The sequence below is a fragment of the Pleurodeles waltl genome, chromosome 7, assembly GCF_031143425.1.
Source record: "Pleurodeles waltl isolate 20211129_DDA chromosome 7, aPleWal1.hap1.20221129, whole genome shotgun sequence".
NCBI classification, from domain to species: domain Eukaryota; kingdom Metazoa; phylum Chordata; class Amphibia; order Caudata; family Salamandridae; genus Pleurodeles; species Pleurodeles waltl.
The window spans coordinates 1403178157-1403193491 of NC_090446.1; the positions used below are offsets into that span (position 1 = coordinate 1403178157).

The following is a 15335-nucleotide window of genomic DNA, read 5'->3' on the forward strand; positions in this document are numbered from 1 at the left end:
GGAATCCTTGGCAGCATGAACCAAACTGGAGGGCCTTCAACTCATTAGAAAAAGGAAGCAGACAGAACAAAGTAGAAAAGGTAAGTCTTCAAAGCTCTGCAAAATCTAAGATAGTCATTCATGTAACAAACATGTAACACATCTAAGGTAGTCATTCATGTAACAAACATGGAGAAGATGCCCAAAACATCTCTAGCCCTGGATGGGGCATGTTTGAAGTAGGGGAGTAACAGTCTCCCTCAGGACTAGGCATTGTAATGGGATGCAACACATGTTGGCTGTACCAACCAAGTATGAATATTATGCTGGAAACTCTGCAAATACCATGGAATGAATAAAAGGAATTTGACAATATCAACACTTGTTCCTCATTGGATTCTTTTGCTATACTTGGGACATAAAAAGAATATATAATTTGGGGATTAAGTACCAAATTAATTCTCACAAAACCTGACACCCAACTTAAATGCAGGCTTACCTTATGTCTGATGTCAGCCATATAAAGTAGCAAGCCAGTCATAGTATATCTTGTGTGCCCTCTCCCGGCCCACTGCACTTTGAACGCTTTACAAGAGACAGAAGGCCCAATGTACAGAGGTAGTTTGTGGTGCTAAAGGATGTAAATTGAAAACACTCAGAGGGCCTAATTAGAGTTTGATAAATGGAGTAAAGACAGTGTGACTGACGCCAATATATCTGACACCCTCTCTGTCATCTGCCTGCCAAATTTAGAGTTCACCACTGGCTCCTGCTGTGAACTCTATGGGTTTATGTGAACTGCCATCACAGTGGTTCATAGACTGTCATTTAAAGTTTGGTGTGCATCCATCATTGGTGAAGATTGTTTGGATCAAACATTTACAAGTTTCTACTTTTCCAACAATAAACTTCCAAAGGAAAGTTTTTTTGGGGAAAAGGAAAAACTAATCACTCCAACTTCAAGGACGTTTTCTCCCATGGTTTAAGGGTCATTTTTAAAATGTTACTGTGTCCCACTACCAAATAAACACCCTCTATATGGGGTGAATGGTCAGACAGCTTACATCTTACACCTGACATCCCATAATGCTCAGGCACTCAAAGGAGGGTTTACAATGAAAGAGTAAATTATACTCCATAATTGTAAACCTGGTAGTCCGCCGACTCAAAATTGAGCGTGCAGATGAGTACACCAAGAGTTTGGCAGACGGGATACTCCATCACTGAGTACCCTGTCCACCAAACCCTTAATTGGGCCAGAGTTTGCAACAGGTAAGTAACTATTTGTAATATACAAACCCCATTTTTTGAGTCACAAATATCATTTAAACTCACAAAAGGCACTTTGTGAACCTTTCCCAATTGCAAATGAGAGTATATTTGCAAGTTGCACTGATGTGTATAAATAGTTTGGGACAAAGAAAGGTCAAAAAAGGGGTCCCTAGGTTGATAAGGAGAGAAAATTAGGGAATCAAATCAATCTTTGTAAAAACATGTCCCTCTCCTATAAATTTCTACATACAAACATCAATAACAAATAAAGCTAATTATAAACATGTATACATTTTATTACTAGTCAGAAAAAACATAAAATATAGAAAAAATCCCAAACACCATTCCTACTAACAGAAAGACACAAAAGACAAAAAACAGTTGATAATCAGCACAAAAACTGACTCCAAACTCACTCACAATAAAACAACAAATAAGACAAATCAGATTTCCACAAACAATAATATATGACAATATAACAGATACACTTCCAAATTTCATATGTTTCTCCTCATTCTTTTGTCTGAACTAATAGCAAATATTATTTTCAGAATTCGTAGGGCATATATCCTTATCCTACTATCTTAATATTCCAACATTCTCTACATACATATTAGTCAACTACCTTTGATATTCCATGCTTTAGTGGGTATTCCAAACATCAAATCCCAGATGTCCGTACAACTGTAGTGAAAGGCCTGCCTTGATATTTATTCACACAGTCCTTAGGCCAGCTGCAGTATTAACATACATATTAATCAACAATCATTGATGTACCATGCTCTTGTGGGTATTTCAAACATAGATGTCGATACACCTGTGGTGACAGTTCTCTCAACCAGCCTTGATCTTAATTCACAAAGTCCTTAGGCCAGCCACAAAGTTAATTGCCAATAGTTTGGGACTGCAAATGTCTTTGCAAACCACTGATCAGCTACCAGCACCCATACTGGTGTGGTAACTGATTCACAAAGGGAAAGTTGTCCTATACAGATAGTTTTCCCACTGAGAAGCGAGGTGGGTACTAAGTGGGGAACAGAGAATCTCCAACAGACCATTGAATGCTGCCCACAATGTTTTTTCAGCATGTCAACATTATTTTTACAAAATCAACACTTGTCCTTTTTAAGAGCAAGGAGTACTTTAAACACGTATGTTGATATGCTTGGATTGCAAAAAAGGGATGGAGATATATTGCCCCTCTTAGAACTTCATCCCTGCATTTGCAGCCATTTGTAGATGGTCACAAAATTAGATGTTGCTCAAGGTTTCCAATGCTTTACAATTATACCTTTTTGTAATGTGGTTGATTATTAGATCAGTTATCACAAAATGAAGAGCAGATTACAGACCAATCAATGTGTAATTTGCTCATCCTGAATTGCAAAATGCTCTTAGTACACTGGGCCTGATTGTTTGAATCACTCATAAATATCAGAAATGTTTCTGATAAAAAGAGACAAGTCTGTCACATAATGATTCTGAAGAGGCAATATTAGAGTCACTGCTCACCAGAGACACAAGCATGCCTACAATGGCAACGGATTCCATAGAGAAGTTCATGGTGGAAGAAAGACAAGTTGCTTTCTGTAAGAAATTGGATTATTATTTGGGGTGAGTGACTATCCACCTCAGGGAATAATTACAACCATGGACAGGGTAAACTCTTAATTTCACTAAATTAACATGAGCTCAACCTCATTGTAGCTATGACAGTAAGCAGACAGGCTTAACCTAGGGCAGAGGTCTTCAAAGGGGGGGGCGGGCCCCCCTACGGGGGCCTCAAGTGATCCCAGGGGGGGGCCCAGACTCTGGCCAAAATAAATATTATTCAGATAACAGGCCTTTGTTTTAAGCCGAAGCATGTTACTGCAGTTTAAAAAAGGTAACAGTACTTAACTGCAATGTTTAAATAGGTTTAGACATATTTAAACATTGCCATGGTTATAAAATAATTGTGAAAAATTCTGAGTGGGGGCCCAATGATTTTTATTTTTCAACTGGGGGGGCGCGGCATTAAAAAGTTTGGAGACCTCTGACCTAGGGCAATGTGTAAAGTATTTATGGAGTGTCAAAGCAGTAATAAATGCAAAATGCAAAACAGTAAAAATCTTGAATTAAGGGCCATATTTAAGAAGCCCTTAGCGCCACCTTGCACCACATTAACTTAATTTTATTTTCGCTAATGTGGCGTTAGGTTTGCAAAAGTAGTGTGCCATATTTACAAAGTGGTGCAATGCGTGCATTGCGCTACTTTGTAAACCCTTGTGCCATATTATGCCTGTGCCAGACATAGGGCCTGATTACAACTTTGGCGGAGGGGGTTAATCCGTCCCAAATGTGACAGATATCTCGCCCACCATATTACGAGTTCCATAGGATATAATGGACTCGTAATACGGTGGGCGGGATGTCCGTCTCATTTGGGACAGATTAACCCCCTCTGCCAAAGTTGTAATCAGGCCCATAATGTATACAAGGGGGGGTTTCCATTGTTCGGAGGCCCAGAAAAATGGTGCACTGGAATATCTGAAATTCCACTGTGCCATTTCTAGTGTCTTTTTTAACGCTTGCCTACGGCAGGTGTTAAAATGAGGCTCCCATAGTTTTCAAAGGGCCTCCTGTCACTTTGCAGGATTAGCATAAATATTTTTGGCACTAATCCTGCAAAGCGCCAAACTAGCATCAAAATTTATGACGCCAGTTCCCTAATGTGCACTATGGTGCACAGTATCATAAATATATAGCATACATGGTGTCGTTAGGGGGACGCAAGAAAAGTGGCGCCACTTTTCATACATTTGCCCCAAAATTTGTAAAGTTTTAAGTTGAAATAGTGATAAAAAGCACAAAGCCGCAGTGATAGTCAATGATCGCAGTAGACAGGACCTAAGAGCAATTTTAAGAGGACTGCAATGGAGCACGGTTTGGGATGGGTCCTGGGCACACTTTAACAGTGGTGTAAATTTCCTGGGGCCAACCTCACCCACTTTCATGATGGCAAAAGTAAGTCTTCAGCCACTTAAACTTAGGATCTATGACTGCACGAGGGATGGAGTGTATACTATGGTAATCCTAGTGTATTGCACACTCTATCACTAAAATCCAGTTTAAGAGAACTACTGTACCCACAATAAACCTAAAGACAGATGTCTGGTAGGACAAAATGAGGGTTCTTCAGCAACCAGACTGTATATTCAAAAGACTTGTCTGTTCACTCCACTTTCAAAAGCGACAAAGTGTTATGTGTGAAACCAGCATACCTGTCAAGCAGGATTTGAAATTCAAGCAGGATTTGACACTGTAATGTCAAAAGGATGTCCAAAGCCTCAACCTTACATATTCAGAAGAGTCATGTCTGGCCACTTAGCTCAGCTTATTGTTTGCTCCTAGTAGGCATTTCACACCTCTGAAGCTCAACAGCAAGTACAAATTAACCCCAATTTCAGGCTGGTAAAAAGGTAACATTTCCTCAGTATTTAATAGGAATACACATATACCATTACAAATAGTTGTTAAATCATTTTTTCTAGCTTGCCCCATTTCCAAGATACAGTGTTAGTATTTTAACCTGTACTCTGCTTTTCCACATGGGACAGCTAGGCCTGCCACAGTGAAAATAGCTTTTGGGTTCTAGTCACTATAAGGTCATGTTAACTTTAAATTTCCACATGACCTACTTTTACCTATAACGCACCCTGCCTAATGGGCTACAAGGCCTACCTAGTGGTGACCTATTAATATTGAAAAATTATGTTTTTACCTGTCAAAGGGTTGATTTTGACACGTCGCATTGCAGTTTTTACATTGCTATATTCAGACTACAAAGTAGACCTGACGTTTTGTTGACACGATTAGTGTAGTTGATAGCACACAAGATGCGGCAGTCCACTACTGGCATTTAACTACTTCTAGGCCCTGGGTATATTTTTTATCATAATCTAGGGTCATATAGGCAAGATAAATATACCAATTAGCAATACCAATTTGGCAGTGTTAAAAGGGGGATCACAGGCACTTTACAATTGGCTAGCAGGCATTAACTGCACAGAGTTCTAAGGCAAGGAAAAAAATAAGCTCCATAAAATGGCTAAAAGTCTGAGGTGACGACATAGAAAATGCAGGTTTCCTTCAAGTCTTGGCCCCACAGAGGCAGGTCTTATAACAGGTATGCTGAAAATTGCACGTGGCAAGTGCCTGCTTCCCCTGTGGAACAAAAGGGCCTGTCTAGTGTTCTGGCATTGTATTTTAAGAGATTAAAGGGATTCAGCAATTGGTCTATCAGCTTCTTGTGGAAGATATCATTTTGACCAATCTGAGGAAAAATGTTCAACAACCTGATCTATTGACAAATGGGGGAGATCCCAAAGCAACTCCTCAGCTACTGCTTTCATCTCAAAATGGCTATGTCAACAGGGAGTAGCATCTCAGCATAGCCGCTAGTTACCCAAATTAAAAGCAGTCACAACACTGTCTGATTCAGTTACAGTATGACAGTTCAAATAAATTATATTCATATGGCATGCAAAAATTGGAAAATTCTGCTTTTCAGAGGGCCTGTATTATACACAAAATCTTATAACTAGGACAAAATTTGCAGGTCCTGTCACTGGGCTCTTTCAGACTACAAAGACTCATAAGTGACAGTAGACTTCTCTGATTACTACAGTCACAGCTTTATGGTGCCTCAACCCTTCAAATGCACTTCACAGTCCCTGGTCATCAGCATCCTCTCAGGGATCTCATCATCCTAAAAGTATTGTTCTCCCAGGGTCTATGTTCTGGCTAAAACAGAAGGTTCCAAATATATCAGATTCAAATCCAACAGGCTTGCCGATATTAAGGTTGTCGCTTATGCCAATATGGACTTTCATGATCTATTTGGCTACAATATATAGTATCCCAAGAAGGGGATATCTGAAAGCAGCAGTTTTGGATAATGATGCCACGAGTCCCCTTCATCAATAATGAGAGAGGTTCCATGATAGAATATTGTTGAAAACAATATCGACTCACCAAAATATCATCAAAATAATATTGTTAACAAAAATATTGCTATCACATAATTAAAAATAACACAAATATTGTTGACAAATATATTGCCGTAAAATGTCTACATTTAACAATATTGAGCACACAAATATAAAAACAAAACTTATCATCTGCTAAATATACATACAGACGACATCAAAAATATCCAAAAATACAATACCATCTGCAAAAATATCATTAAAATATACAAAAAATGATACTTCAACTAATTAACACATTTTTAAAATATAATGAATATAAAATGTTTTTAATAAATATGCAAGATCCACAAAACTGTTAATAATATATAAATACAACTAATAAAATGATTCTTATGAAACCACATCTATTCACAGTACATTTACAATTAAAAATATACACATTTTAAAAAACAAACATTAATACATGAAAATCAATTATACAATATATAATACAAATAAATACAATAAATTACCCATTAGAAATATATTAATAATACAATAGATACACACATTTAAAAGTAAAACAGAAACACAAATTAGCATCCACCAAAAAAGGTGACAATCAAACAAAATTCAATCCTGACTAATAATATTTACTGTAAAACAACCGAAACAATAACAATACAAACATAATTAAGATAACAGTGTAACAACAGCACAAAACCTCACAGTTTTTCACAACAAAAATGTAACAATTGCAAGTAAAAAACACTCTTCTAGACTGCATGACGAAATGTCCAAAGGCAGTCTTGAAATAAATAGCAAAGCACCTTCACAAGTAAGCTTAAAAATTAAAACAATTACAATGTATCCTGACATAATTTAAAAACGCAAATCAATAAATAAACTGCACACTCTCTCTTAATATTTATATTGCTCCTTAGATAAGACAATAAGAATACACTATCCCACATGACCTGTATGCCTTCTATAGTCTCTTGAACTTGTAAATGGCCTGACCGAAAACAATATTCAAATCATATAATTTTTTTAACTATATTTTTCATTTATTTTTGTCATGATAAATATGTCCTACTACACTTTTTGATTTGCATATCCAAAGCATTTTTTACAATTATTTTCCAATTCGTAATTTATGAAAAACACATTTGTACAAACAAAACAAAGAGAAAAGATTTCATTCATTTTATATACATTTCACATAAAGCACTTTACAGTGTATGTATCAATTCTGTCTACAATTACAACCTTTGTTCTACCCTTTTCCACTCCTGTATCACACTCCACTCTCTCATTCATACACAAAAAACACACATATCCTCTCAGATACATCACTCATTCCAATCCCAGCCAGATATAACATACACTCAAAAATATAACGGAAAACGATCACCAATTACTGCTGTTGTAGTGTTGTGGAATAGTGAGTATTGTATGAACTGTATATATAAAATTATATGAAAAAGTTTTTAAAAATGTGAAAAAGTATATCTGCCAAATATAAATATATTGGATAACTTAAATTGTACTATTAAAAAATGAACTTTGTATTAAATAGTGCTAAGTGATATATACTAAAAACGGTATTATACAAATTCCAAAATACAAAGAACTATCTTTAAAAACTATATATAATAAAAATAATTATGTACTATTTTTGAAAACATGTTTAAAAAATAAATATGTCAAAATTCTGTAAAATAAATACAGTATATGTGATACTATATCACAAACGTAGAAAAATGTTGTACCACTGTAATGTCAAAACAAAAGTATGCATGGAAAACCAAAATTAAAAACGTATATTAAACATAACAAATAGAAGACTTAAATGAACAATATTTAAAAACCTTGGTATTTATTGTTTAAAAGTAGGTAGTATAAAAAAATTTAAACTACAAACCATTTTGATGGTCTAAATAATTTTGGGAACGGTGTAATATGCTAAAGGAGAAAATTACTAGTCGCACTCCAATCTAAAACATTATTGTGGAGTTGTTGGACACTAAAGTGGTTAGATTTACTATGTCTACTAAAATCTAAAATATTGTGAAAAAGATTTTGGACACAATGGGCCTGATTAACTATTCCTACTCCAAAGAAAACCATTTTGGGGGAGGTGTTGAACACTAAAGCTTTAAATGTACTATTCTGACTCCAATCTAAACCATCTTTGGGAAGACTTTTGACACTAAAGAGGTTACATTTACTATTCCAACTCCAATCTTAACCATTTTGCCAAAGGTGTTGGACAGAAAAGGTGTTAAATTTACGTTTCCAAATGAATTCTGATCAATCATAGGGAAAGTGTTGGACACTGAAGGGGTGCAATATACTATTTGCACTCCAATCTAAACCATTTTAGGGAAGGTGTTAGACACTAAAGGATCTACATTTACTATTCCCATTCCAATGTAAACCATTTTGAGGAATGTGTTGGACATTAAGGGGGTTAGATTTACTATTCCAAATCCAATCTAAACTATTTTTGGTATGGTGTTTGACACTAAAGTGGGTAAATAGAATATTCATCACCGCAATCTAAAATCATTTTGGGGAAGGTGTTAGACACTGAAAGGATTAGATTTACTATTCCCACTCCACTCTAAACCTTTTCGGGAAAGGTGTTGGATACTAAAGGAGTAACATTCACTATTCATACAAGACAATGAACTACAAGTACAAATCATAAATAGCAATAAAAAATCAAATACATATAGCTTACAATAAATATCTACAATTTACAATAATGCTCAAACATATAAACAGGAACAAAAATCGTGGAGGCCACAGACTTCAACGGCTTGAGTGCCTTGCTCTTACAAGACGGAACAAGGTAGAACCTTTATCCCTCATGCTTTGTGGAGGCTATAAATCTCCTATTCAACACTACAGGGTTCACTTGGGATGCGCTTCAGCATGTGCACAGTGGAAGACCAGTTTCTTAATGAAAACTTCGGAAACTTTTGAAAAGTTTGAAACAGCTAGTTCAGCTAATCAGTCCTCGGGTAGGTGACAAATTCCAGCAGGATTGTGGTCTAGGGAGCCAGAGTGAACACTTTGGACAGTTACCTGGCCACCAGGGTGATTTTAAGGCAAGGTCCAAACTTTACAAGACAACCCCCATAGACATCAACGGAGTGATCCTGATTCTGCGGGATGCTGGCAAAAGATGCTCAAAGGATACTCCAGTTCAGGTGCTATTGGCGGGGGTGTCTTTGTGGTTACACCTCGGTCCACAGCTAAAGTGGGGAGAACTTCGCCACGGAGATCAGGGACTCTGGAAGTCCTCTACTTTGCAGTAGAAGGCCAGTGGATGTTACGCTACTGGTCAGTCTGCACCACAGTTGGGCTGAAATCCTTAAATGAAGGCTAGTGTCCCTTGGGTGTGATGAATCCAGACTAGCACTCCTGGGTCAGGCAGACTCGGGTGCATCTTTGGCTATCTAAGATTTGTCCTCATGAGTGCCTGGTGACTTGAAGCAGCAAACCTTTTGCTGTGGTTACCAACTTGTCAGTTTTGGCTTCTTCAGCTCTTGTGTGCCTGGAGCTGGCTCCAGGAGATCACCTGATTGATCCTTAGAGTCACTGCTGTAGATTGTGGCTGGGAATCAACCCAAAAGTTACACGCACAGTCCAAACTTTGAAGTGCAGCAGGTGCAGTCCTTCCAATGGTGCAGCCTCACTATGCTTCATCTAAAAGGCAGCAGGGCAGAACCTTCTTTGGTTCTCTCTCTGATTGCAGTGCAATCTGACAGTCAGGGTATTAAATTTGACCTGGACATCAAGTCATGTTTAATTCCACAATTAATTTGATACCTTACCTGGCCCAGTTAGGTAGTCCCATTCAGGAGTTAGCCGGATTGGAGTGCCAATCGGTAACCTTGTGTTAGCCAATTGGACTACTAACTTTATACACAACAAAGCAACAATTTGGAAGTATTGCTGTTAAGACATATTAAAAATATATGTACTACTTAACAAAATACAGCTCCCCAATAGCTCATTGCTTTAACTTATTTTTTTAACTAGTTATTTTAGATTCTTGTTTTAGTACACTTGTTGTTTATTTATTCACATGCACCTACAATGGCAGCAGCAAGCATGTCACAGTCATCAGCATTTATAACAAATGCAGGAGAATCATTATTTACCCAGGCATGATGATTTTTTTTTTTTTATACTTATTGCTGTTGTTGGGGAAAGGTTTACAACAACATGGACGCAATGTGTACCACTGCTCAATTTAGGAGTCGAGGGAAGGACTATTAATGTCTGGATGAAGTATCGACTGCTAATATTGAGGGCAAACCTACGGACGTATTTAAGATGACAGTGAGGATGATTGAACAACACTTTTGAATGTAAATTAATGTAGCGGTAAATAAATATGAGTTATATGCACACCATCACAGATAAGAATGGCAGAGTGGGTAAGTATGTAGCAAGCCAAAGGAATAAGGTTAGGGCATGGGAATTTGTAGAACTAACAGAATCACTTACCAGAGACCAATTAGTTTGATATGTAAATAAACCTAAAGTTTAGGAGAAACTGTTGGCACCAAAACTCAAAACTTAATGAAGTGTTTCGAACATGCAACTGGTTCGGTGAAAGAAATGAAAAACAAATAGAAAGATGGGATGGAAATGTCTAGAGTAAAAGATGCACATTTAAGGAAAACATCCACCCAAGAAAAATGTGATTGAGGTTCAAACAAGTGCTGTGAATAGTAAATTGAAATGATACAGATGCAGAAGTTATTCACATACTTCAAACAGTCTGATATGTTATGCAAGAAAATCATATTGCAGAAAGTGTGGAAAAAAGGGGATAATGTTTGAATATGTAAGAGTGAAACTGATTCTTAGGAATGGGATTCAGAAAGCTGCACATCAAGTTTACAAGTCAAAATGAGGCAAACTGTGTATCATTTGCCTGAGGTGAAGGAGATGGATGGTGGGTGTGACAAGGGCAGGATCATGCCTAAATGCAAACTATTATTGGGAATAAGAGAAATTATGGCATTGGTAGACTCAGAGTCATCTTGAAACCTGTTAGACTATAACATTTGGGAAAGAGTGTTTGATATCATCAAAATTACTCATCAGGAACTTGATAAAAACCTAGTTGTGCAAAATGACAATAGAATGGGATGCAGCCTCAAATGGTTACGAGTGGTGCGGTTAATTCAAGTATTCCATCCATCATTTTTATATACTTTCTTGAGCACAAAAATATTTTTAAAAAGGGTCAAAACACATGGAACACTGATTTATAAAAGTACTGCATATGATGGTGGAGGCAATGAGGACGTAATTTGGGGGATTAAAAGAGTTAGATGAGTTTGAGAGGACAGAGGGCCCGATTATGAGTCTGTGGCAGTTCAGAACAGGCCGCTAATATGGCAGCATCCCACCTTCGTATTCTGATGTTCCTGTGGGACTGGTGGTGTGTTGGCACCACAGTCATGGCGGTGGCATGCTTCAGCTCCAGTAAGAGCCTGAAGCTACTGCCAGCCATGTTGCAGGTCCACCAGCCAGTTGGGCAAACTGTCTCCCTAGCAAGTGACTCAGTGTGTGCACCCGACCAGTTGGCATTGGGGGGCATCTGTGAGATACAACTCACATTTGAGGAGGGCGGGATCACCCAAGACTATTGTTGTGGTACTTTCCCTGGCTTACTGCCAACCTTCACCCACAGGGACCTGCAGGGTAAAGGTCAGTGGTAAGGCAAGTCCTGATCAGCCCAGTGGTGGTTGATGCGGGCCAGCCTCCATGGGCCATCTCTGCTGCTATCATGGCAGTAGCAGTAATGTTGACAGTGGTGGCGGTCTTGAAGGGGTGTCTCCGCCCAACTCCAGTTCGGGTGGTCGGACCTCCGAGGAGGGGGAGGTCTTACTGCTGAAAACGCGACAGTGAAACAGTGCCCGCCTAACGGGTAATCGGGCCCACAATCTTCAGATTTGCTTGAGCCTATGGTTTTGGTTCCCCTAGGATAATGAAAAGTACATATGATTGTGTGTAGACATGCGGGAATTAAAAGAAATATATGGGTTGCCAGAAAACATTTGCTAAACATAGCAGGCAAATTAGTGATGTTGAATGGGACACATATATTTAGCATGATGGATATTTTCACCAGAAAGCATCAGATTAAATAAAGTGGGGAATCTACATCCTTTGATATCAATTGTGGCATTTCTTAGAGTATTTAAATGTATTAATATACCATCTGGGTTGGTATCAGCAGCTGCATGTTTTCACCAAACAATTAAGTACATCCTAGAGGAGTTAAAGCAAGTTTTGGTTTTTCAAGATGATAATAGTCTATGGATAAGATAATGACTGACATGATGATTTACTGGTCCAGATTATCACATAAGGAATATAATGACCTGAATATAGAGGATCAAATATCAACAGGTAGGTGTGTCTTGATTTTATATACCTATTTTATGTACCTAACTCCCAGCTCCCCAATAGCTCACTGCTTCAACTTATCGTTTCAACTAGTTATTTTAGATTCTTGTTTTAGTACACTTGTTGACTTGTGTTTGTTTATTTACATGCACCTACGATGGCACCAGCAAGAATGTCACAATCATCAGTATTTATAACAAATGCAGGAGAATCATTGTTTCCCTAGGCATGATGGAAAAAATTGTTTTTATACTTATTGCTATTAGTGGGGAAAGGCTTACAACAGCAGGGATGCAATGTGTACTACTGCTCAATTTAGGAATTGAGGGCAGGACTATTAATGTCTGGATGAAGTATCAACTGCTAATAGTGAGGATGAACCTAGGGACGTATTTGAGATGACAGTGAGGATGCTTGAAAAACACTATGGAATGTAAATTAACGTATCTGTAAAAAACAGGAGTTAAATGCACACCATCACAGATAAGAATGGCAGAGTGGGTAAGTATGTAGCAAGCCAAAGGAATAAGGTTAGGGCATGGGAATTTGTAGAACTAACAAAATCACTTACCAGAGACCAATTATTATTATGTAAATAAACCTAAAGTATAGAAGAAACTGTTGGCAACAAAACCCAAAACTTAATGAAGTGTTTCGAACATCCAACTGGTTAGGTGAAAGAAATGATAAACAAACAAAAAGATGGGATGGAAATGTGTAGAGTAAAAGATGCACATTCAAGGAAGCCATCCACCCTAGGACAAATTTGATTGAGGTTCAAACAAGTGTTGCGAATAGTAAAATGAAATTATGCAGATGCAGTAGTTATCCATATACTTCAAACAGTCCAATATGGTATGCAAGAAAATCATCTTGCAGAAAGTGTGGGAAAAAGGGGATTATGTTTGGGCATGTAAGAGTGAAACTGATTCTTAGAAATGGGAATCAGAAAGCTGCACACCAAGTTTACAAGCCAAAATGAGGAAAACTGTGTAGGATGTGCTAGAGGTGAAGGAGATGGATGGTGGGTGTGACATGGGCATGATCATGCCTCAATGCAAACTATTAATGGGAGTAAGAGAAATTATGGTATTGGTAGATTCAGAGTCATCTTAAAACCTTTTAGATGATAACATATGGAAAAGAGTTTTTTATATCATCAAAATTACTCATCAGGAACTTGATAAAAACCTAGTTGTGCAAAATGACGATAGACTGGGATGCAGCCTCAGGTGATTACAAGTAACAAGGTTAGTTCAAGCATTACATCCATCATTTTTGTTCTTGAGCACAAAAATATTGAGCACAAAATTATTTTAAAAAAGGGTCAAAACAAATGGAACGCCGATTTATAAAAGTACTGCATATGATGGTGGAACCGATGAGGATGTAATTTGGGAGATTAAAAAGGGTTATATGTGATTGAGAGGACAGAGGGCCTGATGAGTCTGCGGCAGATCAGAAGAGGCCGCTAATGTGGCAGCATCCCACCTTCACATTCTGATGTTCCCGTGGGACTGGTGGTGTGTTGGCACCACTGTCATGGCGGTGGCATACTTCAGCTCCAGTAAGTGCCTGAAGCTAATGCCGACCATGTTGCAGGTCCACCAGCCAGTTGGGCGCACTGTGTGCACCTGGCCAGTTGGCATTGGGGGGGCATCTCGTGAGCTACAACTCACATTTGGGGAGGGGGGAATCACCCAAGACAATTCTTGTGGTACTTTCCCTGGCTTACCGTCAACCTTCACCCAGAGGGACCCCGCATGGTAAAGGTCAGTGGTAAGGCAGGTCCTGATTAGCCCAGTGGCGGTTGATGTGGGCCAGCCTCCATGGGCCACCTATGCTGATACCATGGCGGTAGCAGTAATGTTGGCAGTGGTGGCAGTCCTGAGGGGGTGTCTCCTCCCAACTCCAGATCAAGTGGTCGGACCTCCGAGGAGGTGGCTGTCTCACTGCTGAAAACTTGTCAGTGGAACAGTACCCGCCTAACTCGTAATCAGGCCCAGAATCTTCAGAATTGCTTGAGCCCATGGTTTTGGTCTCCCTAGGATAGTGAAAAGTACATATGATTGTGTGCAGATGTGTGGGATTTAAATACAAATATCTGGGTTGCCAGAAAATATTTGTTAAACATAGCAGGCAAGTTAGTGATGTTGAATGGGACACATATATTTAGCATGATGGGTATTTTCAACAGAAAGCATCAGATTAAATAAAGTGGGGAATCTACACCCTTTGATATCAATTCTAGCATTTCTTAGAGTATTTAAATGTATCAATATGCCATCTGGCCATCTGGGTTGGAATGAGCAGCTGCATGTTTTCACCAGACAGGTAAGCACATCATAGAGGGGTTAAAGCACGTTTTGGTTTTCCTAGATGATATATTAGTCTATGGACAAGATAATTAATGACATGATGATTTAAGGTCAGGAATATCACATAAGAAATATTATGACCTGAATATAGAGGATCAAATATCAACAGGTAGGTGTGTTTAGATTTTATATACCTAACTCCACATATACCCACCTTTATGATATACACATCTTCAAGACAGGTAGATGGGGAGTTAAGAGTAGTAAATCTACGCCTCTGTCTGTTCATCCCTTCAATATTTTGGCTTTGATATATTGGTCACTGTTGGAAAATGGGTTTTTGGTAGGGCAGGTAGGTACCTACACCTAGCAA

The 15335-nt window shown here is 38.3% G+C and overlaps 1 long non-coding RNA gene across 2 annotated transcripts in view; it reads left to right on the plus strand.

The window, feature by feature from the left end:
• LOC138246410 (uncharacterized) overlaps positions 1–15335 on the plus strand; it is a 212732-nt gene that overhangs the window by 184860 nt on the left and 12537 nt on the right. For both annotated transcript variants that reach the window (XR_011194272.1, XR_011194273.1), the window contains one exon: positions 15–80. This is a non-coding gene — a long non-coding RNA (uncharacterized lncRNA). The remainder of the gene's footprint in view (positions 1–14; positions 81–15335) is intronic.